The 17206-nt window shown below is 30.6% G+C and overlaps 1 long non-coding RNA gene across 1 annotated transcript in view; it reads right to left on the bottom strand.

Annotated features, from left to right (window-relative positions):
• The window catches only part of LOC139424927 (uncharacterized), a 59240-nt gene that overhangs the window by 38219 nt on the left and 3815 nt on the right, over nt 1–17206 (bottom strand). The window contains exon 2 of the long non-coding RNA XR_011636046.1: nt 17002–17144. This is a non-coding gene — a long non-coding RNA (uncharacterized lncRNA). The remainder of the gene's footprint in view (nt 1–17001; nt 17145–17206) is intronic.

The raw sequence follows: 17206 nt of genomic DNA, 5'->3' as shown, positions 1-17206 counted from the left end.
TTTTTATAATCATTAACATTATAAAATAACATTTTTTTCTGATTATTGTTGATAAAAATAAATTAAAATTAATATAAATTTACAATTAAATAATTAATAAATAATAATAATTAAAGATTATTAACAAAATCGAAATTCAAACATTGGGAATCATGAAAAATCCTTTTCCCATTCTTTTGGGAGGTAATAATAATTTATAAATAATAATTTATTTAACTTGCATTAAATAAAAAAAGTTAATTTTGTAATATAAAAATTGAAAAAATAGGTAAAATAAACATATTTTATATTTACATTTATATTTAACCTATAAATTTTCTTATTAATGATAAATTTATCAATGCAGAATTAAAATAATATACTCAAATTCATTTAAAATGACTTAATTTTAATATAAACAAAGTTCTAAATTATATTATTATGCTTTATTAAAACTAAATACGAATGGGTAGACTCGCCCCGCGAATTCTGGCTTTTTGTTTACAACAGCAAAACTTACATTCTTTTTGTTTTTTTTTATATAAAATTAATGTAATCTTAGTCTTAGATAAGTTTATCACTTAACCAAAGTGAAAATAGTAATAATAATAATATACTTACGGAGCACCAACTAAAAGTTTGCTGATTTTCAATACAAATCTCTCAAAAGACGTTTGAACAGGTCGGTTAAAAAGACACCAAATAAATAAAAACGGATCAAACTACTACAGCGCCATCTTCCTTAGAGTCTGAACTAAGTCCTTCGTCGGTAAAAATTTTTTTTATTTGCAATTTAAAATAGTGAAAATTAAATAAAACTAAAATGGGTAGACTCGCCCCGGTTTACGGTAGTTTTAAGTTAAAATAGTTTAGCGATTGGTTTATAGAAAGAAATTCTTTTTCTTTTTCTTTTGGCAGTGTGAAGATGGGTGGAATTTTCAAACTTTTATCCACTCTAAAGAATTGACCATAGATTTGAACTTATGTGCTTATAAATATCCGACTGGAACAAGAATTCGATTTCCTCTCGACCTCAAGAGGAACTGAGAGCTCAAAACACTTCTGGAAAGTGGCTCATCCTTGGGGAAAATTTACTAACCCTATGGGTCCCGTAACAAGGCGAATACAATTTTTAGACTTTTTACTTAACATGAGTGCCTGGCTGGACACTGGACGTTTATTTAAAATTCCGTACTCTTTGCGATCCTATTTTTACTCCAGAGCGCTACGTTGAACCACCGATCCATACTGAGAGGAGAGAAGTCGAATGAACCGAATAAATGGTGTGGCCCTGCAAGTATGACAACAAGAGATGTATCAAATGTATTGTTTACCGAATGTATCACTTCTCCTGTGTAATAAATGTTTTCAACAATTCACTGGCGTTCTGTACAAAACTTTATTTTTCTACAACCGTTGAACCTTTATGACATAGTGGCTAAGGTACTGAACTGTCATTGTGAAGAACTGGGGTTCATTCCTCAGTGGCGGCTTGAAGCCCACCCAGCTTCAGATTGATTAGTAACCATCTTGTCTGGGAAGTAAAGGCAGTCGGTGTGTGATGCTGACCACACTTCCATCATTTTCCGTTGGAGACGCAATTGTGCAAACCTCCGTTGACCATTCTGGTCAGCAACAGGCTGTTGGGAAAATTTCAGTTTTATCTTTTTTTTGTCGATTATAGTAAACGTGCTAGAGGAAAATTATATTTGATTGCTCCAATAGCTTTTCATCATTAGCAAAAGCTATTTTTTAAGTATCTTATAAAAATACAATTTTTAAAACTGAGATAATAAAAAAAACCGGCGTATGTAGGGAACATAGCAAAAAAAAAAAAGAACATCAGTGTTTGAAAAATTTTAATTTAGTTTTGATGATATAGATTTAATGACACCAGCAGCTTTTTATTGTAAGATACTGTTTTTAATTTTATTCCGTTGAATTCTGTATTTTTGTTGCATTTTCTTTCTACTTTTTTTTTTCTTCTTGAAAAAAAAATTGCATTTATTAAACTGACTGCCTTTGTCAAGATTGGAACAACTTTAGTGAGATACAAACAAATCCAACACTGAATCCAATCTTCTTTAAAAATTTCCCCATAAATGATGCAGTGAATCTATATTGATCAAATAATGCAGATGATATAGATTAAAAGAAATTTTTATGCAACTACCACTTCAGTTTAAAAAAAAATTACAACTGCATCATTTCAGATCAAAATACAACTTCATTCAGAGCTTACTAGGGCTGGTACTGTGTAACCGTAACACATCGAAGTCTAACAGCTTCCTATATTAAATTGGAATTGGAACAATCGCACTGAAAAAGTCACTAAAAAAGTACAAGCAGCTTTTGCAAACCCAAGACCAATATTAAATTCACGATCTAAGCTTCCTCTTAGTCTTAAGATACTTTTATACATCAGCTGCATCAGACCTATGATCGCATAAGCCATCCCAGCCTGGGACTGCCTAAACAATAGACAGATTAAGAAATGAGAGACAATCCAAAACAAACTCTTAAGATGAATCACGGGAGCACATTGGCACGTACCAAATAAAGCCAACAGACGAGACCTCAATATTGAAACAATAAATGAATTTATGAATAAATTAAGGGCTAGTTTTTTCAGCAGCTCTAAGAAAAGCACCACAGCAGATCTCCACCTAATTCTTAACAAGGAATTAATTGATGATACAAGATGCCATATTCCGATAACAAATTTCCTTTTCTCAAATGGGATAATTTCAGACAAATTTATAAAATACCCCCTCCCATTCTTTCACATGGATGGTCCCGAGGAGAGAAAATGAACGGGGGTGATACTCGCCTCGGAAGTATACCACCCCTAGATACATACCTTATTGTTCCCTACAAGTTAGATTCCTTAATATAAGCAAAAGATTTTTAATGTAGATTTTTGACTAAAAATTTTATTACTATTTGTTATTATTGTTTATTTTATTCAACTTACTACTATTTTTTTTCTTCATAAATCGCCATTGAGCAGCTGACTAAATTTTTTGGTTTACGAATGTTCAACTCTGCAGCCCTGCAATTTTGAAAATATCTGCTGGTTAGCGGGGGGGGGGGGGAGAGAGAGAAGGGAACTCCCGAATCAAGTATTGGGAGAAATTTGATCATTTTGTTGTAACTAACCAGCACTGCGTTACACGGTGAGGAAAACCCCGAAAACCTCCCACTGTCAGCCTGACTGCAAGGGGACTCTAACCCATGATTCGTCTACCACTGAGGATATTTCACGTCAGCACTGTGGTTGGTGCAAGCCGGATATGGAATTCGTATCGACTGGGATTCGAACCCGGTTCGAACGCTCTATTCTCTGAGCCACCACGGCCGCTAACTGTCTCAACTCTTCCACTGTTTTTAAGCCTGTCTCAGTCGTCCTAGGGCAGGGTTCAATTCAGCTGAACGAATGGAACCTGCATCACTCAATATCAAGTCAAAACAACTTTATATATTGCTAGTACATTTTAGAGGACACAAATGAATTTTTTCCCACGAAATAAATTAAAAAATTTGAAATAATTGCATTGAGATTTTTTTTTTCTTTTTGAAAGAAAAAAAAAACTACTCGAGAGAAAACAAACATTGTAAAATATAATTTATAAAATGTGTCGTTTTTAATCGTTTGTTATTTGTATCGTTCATTACTTTTATATGAATGCTTTCATAATTACTAATGCGTGTTTTTTAAATTTGAATAAACAAATTTTAAGTGAGACTATCAAAAGTATGAATGTTTTAAGCAGTCATCTTTTCTTCTAATCGAGGTCGTAGCTGTGTGTCCTTGAGTGTAAACAACAACAACAGTTAATCAAACGTTTATTGTTGTTCTCTTGGCAGAATAGCGACACCCTCCCATATTTATTTTATACTTATTTTAACGTGCGAAGAAGACATAAGATGTCATATTCCATTGTTTAAATATTATCTTTGATAAATTATTTTGGTTTTAAATATTTCCTATGAAAGCAATTAGTTTCAATTCATTTAAGTGTGACGTTCAGGTACATGCTATATTCTTTAATGTTTTTTTTTTATCATTATATTGTTTGTTTTCTCTTATTCCTTTCTTACATAATATTTCAGTAAACCTTCAACTTTTTTACGATTTTGTTTTAATTCACAATATCGGCGCCACAATTTAAATTTTTTAAAAGACCGCTCTCACCTTGCACAGTGCTGTTTAATATTTTTAAGGGTGTTTTCGTAAGGCTCATTATTTAAAATTTAACAGTGCCAAAAAATGTGAGTCAAATTTTGGTCGAAAAAAACCCCATAAAAATGGACAACTAGTTCAATTTTCATTTTGTAACGTAGCTAAGTGAACTGTTAAAGCCAAAACGGAAATATTTTTCTCTTAAAACCTAAAGAAAAAAAATCTAAAAACTTCCGGGTTGGCTAGTTTTTAACAGCAAAACACCGTCTTATAAGTCGCATTTTGAATTATGTCCATTTTTCAAAACGTGCCTATCAACCTAAGTTCAATTTCTAAATGCGTCTTTAGAGCTATCTGCTAACTTTTACGCTTTCCTTGAATAAACTTTTCCCTTTGTTGTAAAGTGATAACCTAAATTTTAGGATAGGACAGGCAAAAATAGTTTTGTATTTTGTCAGAGTCTGTATGCTACATGGTTATCACGGGACTACCAAAGATCCATCAAAACTTTTAACCTCACTTTCAAAAATAAAACTCTAACTTTGGATGATTCAGCAATCCTTGAACAGTATTTCATTAATTTTGAAAATCATTTCGTCACGAAATGACGTAATTTTGACGAAATGCAAACTCTTTATGACGAAAATGTTTCCTCAACTCGAAATCTCACCGTTTCGGATCGTGAGAGATTTTTAACTATGATGAAACTGTAACGAAACTAGAATAAAGACTGAGCAATCGAAAATACAGTGAGAAATTAAGCTGACTGGGATGTAGGGTGGTCAAGGAGTTGACCTCGTAGATCTGGGGTTCGAATACCGCTTCGGGCATGGATGTCATTCATCTTTATCCTGGTTGAATTCTGTCATCTATAGAGTGCCCGCGATAAAGTTATTATTCGAAAAGGTAAATATATTGGGCAATTTGAAGGTTCTTTTTTTTGGGGGGGGGAGATAGAATGACGAAATGTTTCTTTAATTTTGACGAAATTTCTTTTCTTGAAGAAGTAACTATAGTTATTTTGTCACTTTGATAAAGTTTCTGTCGGAATATATGCCAGGAAACGGTTTCGCCAAAATCGAAAAAAAAATTCAGGATATTTGAGTGCTTATTTTTTTCACTGCTGGTAGCAAAATGTCTGCTATAAAATACATTCCTTGTTTTTAAAAAGGGATCATTAAGTATTTTTTTTTTAATCATCACAAAGGTTTGGAAACATACATAGAAGTCTGGAGTCTCCTAGATTAATATTAAGTAAATTGAAGTGGAGGCAAAATTAGGAAAACTTCCAATTATTGCTTTGCTGAGTAGTTGGCTAACTGTTTATTTATTTATGGGTAGTAATAATCAAAACCATTAGACATTAATTTTATAAATTAAGGGAGGAAAAGTAAACCATGATTTTTGTAAAACCTTAATTATAAATATAAAATCTTCCGGATTTTCCGGAAGAATTGGCAGTTTTTCTTACTTCTGACCACGATGGGGGATGCTAAGAGGTTAAAGGTCGTCGCATAACCGCATGTAAGTTACTAGAAACTAACAACCACCCCACCTGCTTGATCGATTGTTCCTAACAGGAACAAAATTGATAATTGATTGTTGTAAAAAAAATATCCTGTTTATGGTTTAAAATAAATAAAAAGTTTAGTATACTCTCGATATCTCGAATTTGAAGAGAGGCTAAGGAAATTTCGAAATAGCGAGTTTTCGAGATAAGAAGTTCAGAACTAAACATGTTCTAAAAAGCAGAGTCACGAAACATAAGAATAAACTACTCATAAATGTGCATGCAATGATCGTTGACTATAAACCTAAATACAACAATAATCATTTTATTTTTAAAAGTTGGACAAAAGTAAGCATTCAATAGAAAAGAACTGGCTTACAGTGAACTTACAGTGTGATTTTTCTGGAGGAAAAAAAAATTCATGTTCTATTTGGAAAAAAATTCGACGTAACAAGATTTTGAGAAGAAACTCTTCGACATAGAAATTCAAATTAAGATGGATACACGATGCCAAGGAGAAAAAGATTTTTTCGACATCACAAGGTTTTCGAGGTACCAAAGTTCGTTATAACGAGAGTATACTACATTTATTTCAGCAGCTTTAGTGGAAACTGCTACCAAATCATCCTTTACACCTCCACCCCTCCACCCCGAGGTGATATACGTCTTTTTTAAAAGTGCATTTCGAGCTAGTTTCGAATGAAAATGTTAACCCTAGTAGAATTTTCTGTTGCTCATAAAAACATACGCGAAGTGCTCGAACGAATAAAATACAAGGCTTCGTAAATAATTTAAGAAATGTTCGTGTCTCAGCCAAGACTCGTAATGAAAGGGTGGTAAAAAACAAAAGGGCGACGTTTTCTTCGTCAGCCACTTAAGTGTTAGACAGAGCAACACTTTCAAAATATGTTCAAGGCAGTCCTAATTTTAGTAGCTACCTGATGTGTAAGTAAATAAGATTCTTCCCCCCCCCACAACATTTTGACTGGATTCACAGTTTTGAAAAGTCAGTGTTTCACGGCGAAGACTTACATTAGACAAAAAGTTTGTGGGAAAAAATAATCATTCTTACACATTTACAATCATGTTATTTAGACGCACTCTATGTAAAATTATAATTATCGGGAGATACTATAACAGTTGTATTGTGTTGACTCGGATGCCTTTGTTTACGTTCGTGTATTAATGGGTTAACATTGTAGTACAATACGTTAGAAATAAATACAAATAGGAAGTATATAAAAAATGTCCCGAATAGAAACCCATCGCATGTATGTTTAACTATAAAAGTATTGAATATAAACCTGGTATGCAAATCATGTCATTATTAAAAAACTACAGCTGGTCTCATAATTGGATCTAATTATTATAATAGACTAAAACGAGGGTTGTAAATTAAATAGTGGCAACTTAACCTTTAAACTCACAGNTTTTTTTTTTAATTTTTTTTCCTCATAAGATTTTACGATTTTTCTTTCTTTTTTTAAAGATTTTTACCTTACCATCATCATTATGGAAATAATCATTAGTGTATTACTTCATCGTTTTTTCTTATTTTTAAGATTATTTCCAAAATTTTTTCTTTTTTAGTTGGGTTTAACAATAAAAAAAAACGGCTTTTTGTAGCGATTCAGAAAACCGGAAAAATCAGTTATCCGTAATAGCGATTGTCCCGACCGTTCCGGATAATCGGTTTCCTACTGTATATAAAAAATGTCCCGAATAAAAACCCATCACATGTATGTTTAACCATAAAAGTATTGAATATAAACTCGTATGAAAATCATGTCATTATTAAAAAACTACAGTGGGTCTCATATTTGGATCTAATTATTATAATAGACTAATATAATGCTTGCTATAACAAATATTCTATTTTAGATAATATATCCTCTCATTTATACTATCGTCTCATTTAACCCGTTGATACAATAACGCAAATCGGTTTCAGTCACGTAAAAAACAATAAAACTGTACAGAGTATATCCACCTGATAATTAAGATTTTTACATGGAATCTTAGAGTACGTCTCATCATTTGGCCAGGAACAAGTACAGGGCTTCCAACTTACTACGCATTTTGGAAAAATTTCTTCCAGCTAAGTTTATGTTTTAATGTATGATTCTTTGTTTTGCAAATGTAATTTAAAGTTATTTTCCGCAGCTCTGCATTTAAAAGATTCTAAAGTTCATATAAAACGCATTGCTCCAGTACTCCCGTTGAAGCCTTTAAAAATGATAACAATGTCACGCTTAAAATATGATTATATATTTAATATTTTTTATTTCCAATGAGCTGCATTATCGGTCTTGCCGATGAGCAGACCTAGTGCGTTCTCCAGAGGTGGTATCCACTCTTTCNATTAAGCACTGAAGTTTTTAAAAAAGTTTCTAAGCTTTATAAGACTTTTCTAAGAAGCATAATTATTAGTCTAAATTGCACTAACATGCTCATTGTATATACGTGTGATTTCATAAGTAATGGTCATGCTGAAGTATGTATAACATTTCATAACATTTAAAAACAAAACTATCTTTTTAATCCTTTTCAATGAATAAAAATCATTCATATAATCTGCAATCTTTTTATACCAAAACCTTGAATTGAGTTCAGAATAAAATTTATTTTTAGACATCTTGGTTATATTGTTATGTTACGCATATGGTTATTCACACATCAGCATAGACTTCGTAAACCATTATAGGGTTGTTGATAATGCTTTGGATTCATTGAGATTCGATATTAAATTATTTTCCCACTCTTTCTTTTCCGCCAACACATTTGAATGAGCGAGGCTAAGAAAAAGAGCCTTGACGATAAATTAAATCAATTAACAGCCAATATATGGATTCCTTGACTTTCCTTGGTGAAAATTAATTTAACGTACACTGACACTATGACACTCGCATGTTTGATGGGTGGGTAAACGGAGGTGTCCTGTTGGACTTGTAAACTGCAGCCACACTTTCCGGGCCATTTTCTAAATTTATTAATTTATATGTACACAAAAAGGAATCGTATTTTTTTATTTTGGATCTCCATAGGATTCCATATTTCTGAAATAAAATATTTTTACTATTTCTCGAATTAAATTCTCCAGTAAAGCAGTTCCTACTGTTTAATATCTACATCACTATGGACAACTGAAAATACTCCAATCAACATCGTCTTTAACTTATGGTTAATCAACAAGTACTTCAACAAATCAAAATATTCCTAGAAAGGCAATCTTGCCAAAAAATTCTAAAAGCTTTTTAATTGTCTACCATTTTATAAATGATTCAAAGTTTCAATCTACTACCTAAATGATTCTAAAGTCTATATGAAACGCCTCCACATTGCACTTTCGTTGTGAGGCTTTCAAAATTGCCGAAAATCCTGAAAGTTTTAGTTTTTAATTGTCTACCATTCTAGCAAATATTTTGCAAAAAGCGTAGTATTTGACAGTCCAGCTGTGCATCAATGACAAGAATGTCCGCTTTTTTAAAGAGATGTTATTATATAGTAGATAGTTAAAAAGTATAATTTGCAAGCTTTTTTAGAGGGCTCATCACGAACTAACAATAACAAATTGTCATTTCATTTCAGCCTTTTAATGATTGTAGAAGTGATGGGTCAAATCCCTCGTAATCGACTTTTCTAATCTAAAATCCATATAATAAAAAAAAAAAATTTCTACCACTAGAAACTATTCATCAACAAAGCGGAGCAAGTTTGGCATCTTTGCAATGTGAGTATATCTAAAATCGTAGAAATCCCGTTAGATCAGAACAGTGCTTTTTTAAAAATCATAAGTGTTAGTAACAAATATGGCTTATATATGGACCGTTACAAATAAGTAACAAATTTGGCTAATATCTTGTCTGTTACAAATGAGTAACAAATTTGGTTTGTATCTTGACTGCTACAAATAAGTAACAAATTTGATTTGTATATTGACCGTCACAAATAAGTAGCAAATTTGTCTTATATATTAACCGTTACGAATAAGTAACAAATTTGGCTTATATATTGACTGTTACAAATAAATAACAAATGTGGCGTTAATATTGACTTTTACAAATAAGTAACTCATTTGGCTTATATATTGACTGTTATAAACAAGTAACAAAGTTGCTTATGCATTGATGGTTACAAATGAGTAACAAATTTAACTTATATATTAACTGTTACAAACAAGGAACAAATATGGCTTATATATTGACTGTTGCTAAATAAGCTAAAAAATGTGTCTTGTATACTGACTGTTGCTGAGAGAATTAATAACATCCTTGCCAGCCACAGCTAAAAACTTAAAGAACATACCTAGAGGGAAAAATATTGATCCATTTTAAAAAGGGCTGCAAGTAGCGTCAAGCGCCTAGATAAAAATACTCGCCAATGATATATTTTCAACAAAAATATTCTTTTCATATATTAGATTCCACTTCTTACTTTAAAAGATCTGATTAAAATTTTTTTTTTTTAAACTTCAAGATTTTGTGCTCAGCGTAAACACTTTTTACAAAAAGTAGGACTCGTTTAAAGAAAAAAAAGTAAAAAGTGGTAACACAAATGTTTTATTATCGAAAGAGCCAATTTGCTTGACTTTCGGAGAGTACTTTTTTGTGATTGAAAATTTTCTGTTTTTAATACTTTACTTTAGTTTAAATTAGATTTAAAGCATTTTTGTTCACCGTATGTTATATAAATAATTCAAACATATACTATAAAAAGCGACTTTGTTTCACGTATTTTGTAACGAGGTATTTAAAGCCTTTTCAGAAATAACCAAAATTTTGCAAAATTAAGTGTTTAATTCTCTACTACTTTATATAAAATTTTTCACAAAGCGTAGCGGCTGGCATTTTTGCATTATATTAACATTTACACTACAGAAGATAATTCTGNTTTGCTGCGAATTTCATTTGATTCTGATGATTCCTTCATGGTGTTGCATTTTCTACAAACAGCAGTTTATATTAATAAAAAATATTTATATTTGGATCGGAAATTGCAGCTCGGTTTCCTTCTCAAAACTAAAATGGAAGGTAAGAGAACTGCAAGGGCATCACTAAGCGCATATCCATGGTTACACCGGGATTCGAACCCACTATTTCCACGCATTTGGCTCCTTGGTGAGACCAGGAAGGTCCCCTATCTTTGAAAATTGTTAGAACTTCTGTGTGTTTATTTACATTATTTATGTTTAGTAGGGGAGAGTGGGGTCGATTGTAACATTTTTTACTTAACTATTTTTAACTAACAAAAAATCCAATATATTATTAGTATTAATTGACAGACGAGTAAAGTAGACTATCCTCTACTAGAGAAAAAAACAACCTTATTTTAAATGTTATTATATTAGTTATTAACAATTTTTGACAGTCGTGCACTTGTTACAATTGTCCCCACTTACGGGGTCAATTGTAACAGTTCATAAATTCAACTAAAACATAGTTAATTATACATATTATCATAGTTGTGATATATTTTTTTATTGATCAAAATAGTAGTGATATTTTAGGAGTAAAAATAATAATGAGCAGAGACCTAAAGGGTTAAACTTTTAACTTTAAGGGGTTAAAAATTTTAATTTATGCTGTGAAAGGTGACAAATAAAATAATGCACATGCAACATAACATAAATGATATAGGAAACTATTGGTGGTTCTTAAAGAGTTAAGTAATGGTTTCTAAACATAAGATTATTTATTTTCAGCTGTTACAATTGTCCCTTTATTTATTGTTACCATCGTCCCCAAGACGCCATTTCAGCTTCATTTGTTGAAAACAATGCTAGTTAATTAACAAAACTAATCTTTTTTTTTCAAATGTTAATTAAGTGTCCACTTACATATTCGGTTAATAATTTTTATTTGTTTGAACAAAATTACTTTGTTACAAGATAATATTCTAATACCAAAAAAAGTACTTACGTAGCGTGAAAATATCTTTTGTGATGTAACTCTCTCAAAAGTACATAAAAAGGGCTGCCAGCAGGGGTGTATATGTAGATATATTAAATACACCTTATGCGCCACCTAGGAGCCAAATCTAGAATCCGACGCTCGAACTTTTTGCTCTGTTACAATCGTACCCTGTTACAATTGACCCCACTCTCCCCTAGTGATCAAAATCATTTTACGAGAAACAAACAATTAGGCAACTATGTTTGTTAAGAGATAAGATTTATAAGACAAATATAGGAGTTCTAATTATTTTTTATTATTTTAATTTTTTTCCAACTTTCATATTTTTGAAAAAAGGATCGGTTCTGGAAATTTGGGTGCTGGACGCTTACAATTTAAGCAAATTGTTTGATAACACTATATTAGTTTGGCAAGTTTATTTTCAGGGACTTGTTTAATCTTTTTTTGGGCAAAATAAATACTTTTTTTATTTTAAGAACTACCAAGTTTAATATATTGGTTCAAAAAAAGGTTTGCTTGGTTTAATAGGATCGGTTCTCAGAATTTGACGCTGAGCGCTTACGGATTAAATAAATTGCTTAAATATTAGATCTAACATTTCTTTTACGAATTAAATTTTTGGGATTTATTTAACCTTTTTTTTAAGGGTAAAAAAATTACTTAAAGAGCTATGCAATCAAAGAACGGTATGACACTGATTCTCGCTAAGTTTAAAAATTCTAAAAGAGGTTTTTTTTTTTTAATTTGAGTTTGTTAGTAGACAACATTTTTCGCACAGCTGAATAGTTGGTAAAATTCTGGGAAATACGCTATAGTACTATCCAGTATTGCTTGTCATTATCATCTCCTCATAAATCTATCATCAAAATTTTAAGTCAAAATTCCAGTATCTACTAGAATTTTTTCTCATCACTATTTAAAAAAATCAAATTTATCTAAATCGTATAATATATCCGATTTTAAAAATTCTAAAACAAAAAAGTATTTTTAAAGAAAAAGTAAGGTGAAATCAGTCGTGACATTCTTCATAAATTCACTAGTTCTACAAAGTGTGATCTTTTTAAATGGAGGTCGATATCTCACAAAGTTTATTGATCTCTTCAGTAAATACTAACGATTAAAATTTCACAAATTCTGTCAAAAATGTTATTTCAATCATTTTTTAAGTCGTTTGACGTTTGTATTAGCCTCTGTGTAAAATAGTCGTGTCAAAATTCCATCATTCGTTCTCGGAATTTTTCTCATAACAACTAGAAAATTCAATTTCCTATGACTAAAAGTACATTATTCAGTCTTAAAAGAACCATGAAATAATCATATTTCGTCAAAACTAATTGCATCTTTTTACAGTGTGGGGCCAAACGATCTGTGAACTAGACGAATTACATACCTACAGAGCACGCTTTCAACCGTTCAACCATCAAACAAACGATTGCACAGACGATAATTTCAAACACCATGTGATATTAAAACTTAGAAAAAAAACTTTTTTTTTTGCATACCACATGTTTTTCCCAATCTGATTAAAAATTATTTAACCATGTACATGGGCGTAGCGTGAAAAAAAATTTTTTTTTTTCTTTTCTTTTTTCTATTTTGGAGAGGGTTTACAGATTTTTTTTCTTTTTTGCCTTTTTCCTTTTTAAAAGAATAGATTTGTTTACTTTAAGTTGGACACAAAACCACGTATTTTATGCTACATTTATAATTTTTTTGTAATCCTAAAATTATATAATACGTACTGTGATAAAAAAAACTCTGAATGACTTTTTATATAATGATTCGATTTTCACATTTAGGGCACACGTTTAATGGTTCGAGGGCTTAACCTTAGATAATTTGTACTGACAATATTCTAAATTACGATAGCAGTCACAAAAACGTACGTTCTTTGGTTAAAAGTACTTTTTTTCAGACGGATTTTGAATCTTAACCCTTAAAATATGGAGGGTACCCTTAATCTAGAAAGTATGGCCTCAATAGTTTGAAATTTCATGATGGTCTAAAGTTAGGACCCCATAATTTTAATTTAGCTTTTTGCATAGTTCATCAAGTCTCGAGTACTTTTGAAGCGTATTAAAAAGTTTTTGCTCGCAATTATTAGACTCGTTTATCCAAAGACAATTCCATATTAAAAATAATTTTTAATAATAATATTTTTAATATTTGAAAAATTTTGAATTGTGAGGCTTACAAATTTTCGCATCAGTTTAAAGTATGTCATTTTAAAAGAACAAAATCCGAAATTTGAACGAAAGTAGTCTTGTAGTTCTCTAGAAATCGAAATTTGAATATTACTACTTTTTGATTGCTGCAACAAAAAAGTAAAACTTTTATGAATATATGACTTTCGCAAGAGATAATCCTGACTGTCGCAGGAGATATAATTTTTATTTTTAAAGTGATAATTAAATGTATACGATGATATTTTTATCTCTGTTTAACAAAGTTAATTTATTATGATTTTGGCCACCATTACATATAAATAATTTAAGTAAATACATTAAAATACACAGTTCTTTTAAAGAGCTACGCGTCTGTCTAGTTAAAATAATTCCCACCAATTGTTGTAAAACCAATTGTTACACTACCCAGGGCGAACAATTTTAACCACCGTGGCCATGGTGAGTATACTTGCCAACTTTAAAGTTCCATGTTACACAAGTTTACCGCTTTTAATTTGGACTTCCATTTGTAAAAAGCTTCAGTTCAGATGAAGTACATTTAAATAGAATTGGTACCCATATACCCGTATTGGAAAATGTATAAAATGTCATAATATATATAATTCCTCTTCTGTTTATAAAATTTATTTTGTAAATAAAAGTCAAGAAGTTTCTTTCTTTATTATGAAACCTATGATAAACATTACATTATTAGGTGGTGGTAGACATACTTACAACCGAAAAAGGAGGTTAAGGTTGATTTTCTTGCCGACCGTACTGTGTAGTGGTCAGGGAACTGACCTCACATCATAAAGGTCTGGGTTTGAATCTCGAACAAGACATGGATGTTCTTTTATTCTCTGTCCTTAATGTGGGAGCAACGTTGGCCCACCAAATAGGGTGCCCCCGAAAGTGTGGCCAACAAATATGCCCAACTGATACCTGAATGACGAGTGTCAATCGAGTGGGCATTGGAAGAAGAAAAAAAGATTCAATTTAATTTTATCTAATATAGAATTTTTTTTTCTTTTATCAATTTCAATTCCAAAAATATTTACATCAAAAGTATTATATTTAACCATTGCTAGAAATAAATTGCTCATTAAAGGGTCAGCTGCAAAGAGTAAAAAAAAACAGTTATGCAAATATTTAGTGAACAAACAAACAAAACAGCATTCATTTTTTTTATAACAGAAACAGCTGACCCGAAAGGATTCGTCATCGTCATCCGAAGATTAATTGCAAATTTTATTTTAATTTCGAATGCGTTTTGTTTACATTACATTTCGAAGGTCAAAAAACTCACAGGCGTTTTTTTCTTCTTCCTCAATGCATATGGCGTTAGATGACATTAGAATTTTTAACCATGAACAACGAACGATACGAAGTGTGATGTTTAAAGCTTATGGAAAAAGGAAGAAAAACCAAAGTGACGTAATCCATTTTATTCCACCTTTTATTTACGTCATTGATGTTATTAAAAACAATCTACTCCGCGCTTAGTAGTTACCTTGGGTGAAGCGTGAAATGTAAAGCTTTGGCTTACGAGACCGCTTATTACGTGGGTGGCGCGTAATGAGTAATTTTTTTGATAATCATCATTTATTATTTTGCGGGAAAATCAAATTTGGGTTAAGGTTGGCGTTTAATTTATTTCCAATGGAGAAATAAAGAATAAATAATAAATAAAAACAAGAACAACAATCAAACAAATAAAATACAGTGCACTCTCGATTTCTAAAAGTTGAAGGGACGCTTAAACAATTTCGAATTAGCATGTTTTCGAGATAATAAGTTCAGAACTAAAAAGTAAAAGAAAATATATTCCGAAATATGACTCTAAAAAGTAGAGTAATGAAACATAAGAATAACTACTATTAAATATGTATGTAATGATAGTTGACTATAAGTCTAAATACAACAATGATAATTTTATTTTTAAACGTAAGAAATAAAAATGATGCATTAAATAGAAAAGAATTGGTTTACAATAAACTTACATTGCGATTTTTCTGAAATTTTTTTTTTTTCTATTTCGAAAAAAATTCGATTTGGCAAGGTTTTTAGAAAACTCCCTTCGACATAGGAATTCAAATTAACATTAGGTGGATATATATTGCCAAGGAGGAAAAGATTTTTTTTGACAAACATATTTTTCGAGATATCGTGACTATACTGTAAAATCATAATTGAAGAACTTAGTGGAAGAAGCACGTAAGTGACATTTTTAGGGGCATTTATTATTGAAGGAAAACAACCTAGAGTAGTTTAATGTAGAATTGTTTTTACTTTTATTTTAATGTTAACATAACTAAATTGAGTATGTTCACATGATTTTTATTTAAAATTAGGTATAGTAAATAAAGTAAGGCAAAGAATTATTAACCCGCGTTCCAATAAATCTATAACAGAAAAGTTCAGAAACCATTTTTCCTTCTTTTAAGTCTGATTAAAGCCATTCTGAAAATGCCACTTACTTGGTTCTTCCACTAAGCTCTTTAATTATAGCAATCTTTCACTTTCTTCAATTATTTTCATTCTCAAAGAAACTGTTTCGTACTAAAATTATGTATCGTTTTTTTTATTATTTTAGTTTTTAGTAACATTGAGGCACCACTCACCAACCTACAAGATTGTTTCAAATTCAACATTCTTTTTTCTTAAAAGTTGATTTTTTTTTAAAGACAACAAACATCATTTTGTCAATTAAATGAGAAATTATTTAACATTATGTAAGCACATTCTGTTAATGTGTTAATCGTATTGAAATGAAGAATTAACCGAATTTGAAAAATTCTAAACTCGACACAAAAAATAAAATTATATTAGAATATAGTGTTTAACAAATGCTAACATGTAACAAATAAAAGTAGGATTTTGCTTGCACATATATGTGTTTTGGTAAGCTTTATTAAAATGAAATCGACTTGTTATAATAAATCTGAAACGAAAAACAACTATCCAAACTTAAAAACAAAATTATTCAAAATATCCATAGAACAATTTAATCACAAAAAAAAGACAAAAAAAGAAAAAATGATTAGTGACCTTCTGCTACTTAACAGACTGGTTTAAGATTTACTATTATTTTTTTTATTATTATTATTATCAGGGGAGGAAACTACGATAAAACAAATATAAATTTTTTGGAAATTTTTACAGCAAAAATCATTTTGACAATTTTTTTCTTAACCTTGCTAAAATATTGTGTTTAAAGAATGCAAATATGTAATTAAAATACGTAAAATTTACCTTTTCCATTTTGCTTTGCTCATTTTGACTTTTTAAAAGCATGCATTTCAATTAATAATTTTTAGAAGCTTCGTTGAATTCGAAAATGTTTTTTGCCTTTGGCAGCAATAAAGTTGCATTATTCTTCTGAAGAAAGGTAAATTCTGGCAAAGATAAAAGAATAAAAAAAATTAGCTGACATTTGCTCCAAAAAATGAAATAGATA

The sequence above is a fragment of the Parasteatoda tepidariorum genome, chromosome 2 (assembly GCF_043381705.1).
Source record: "Parasteatoda tepidariorum isolate YZ-2023 chromosome 2, CAS_Ptep_4.0, whole genome shotgun sequence".
In the NCBI taxonomy this organism is placed as follows: domain Eukaryota; kingdom Metazoa; phylum Arthropoda; class Arachnida; order Araneae; family Theridiidae; genus Parasteatoda; species Parasteatoda tepidariorum.
Note: the sequence above shows the minus strand (reverse complement) of the source record. Positions and strands in the feature narration are given on the sequence as shown.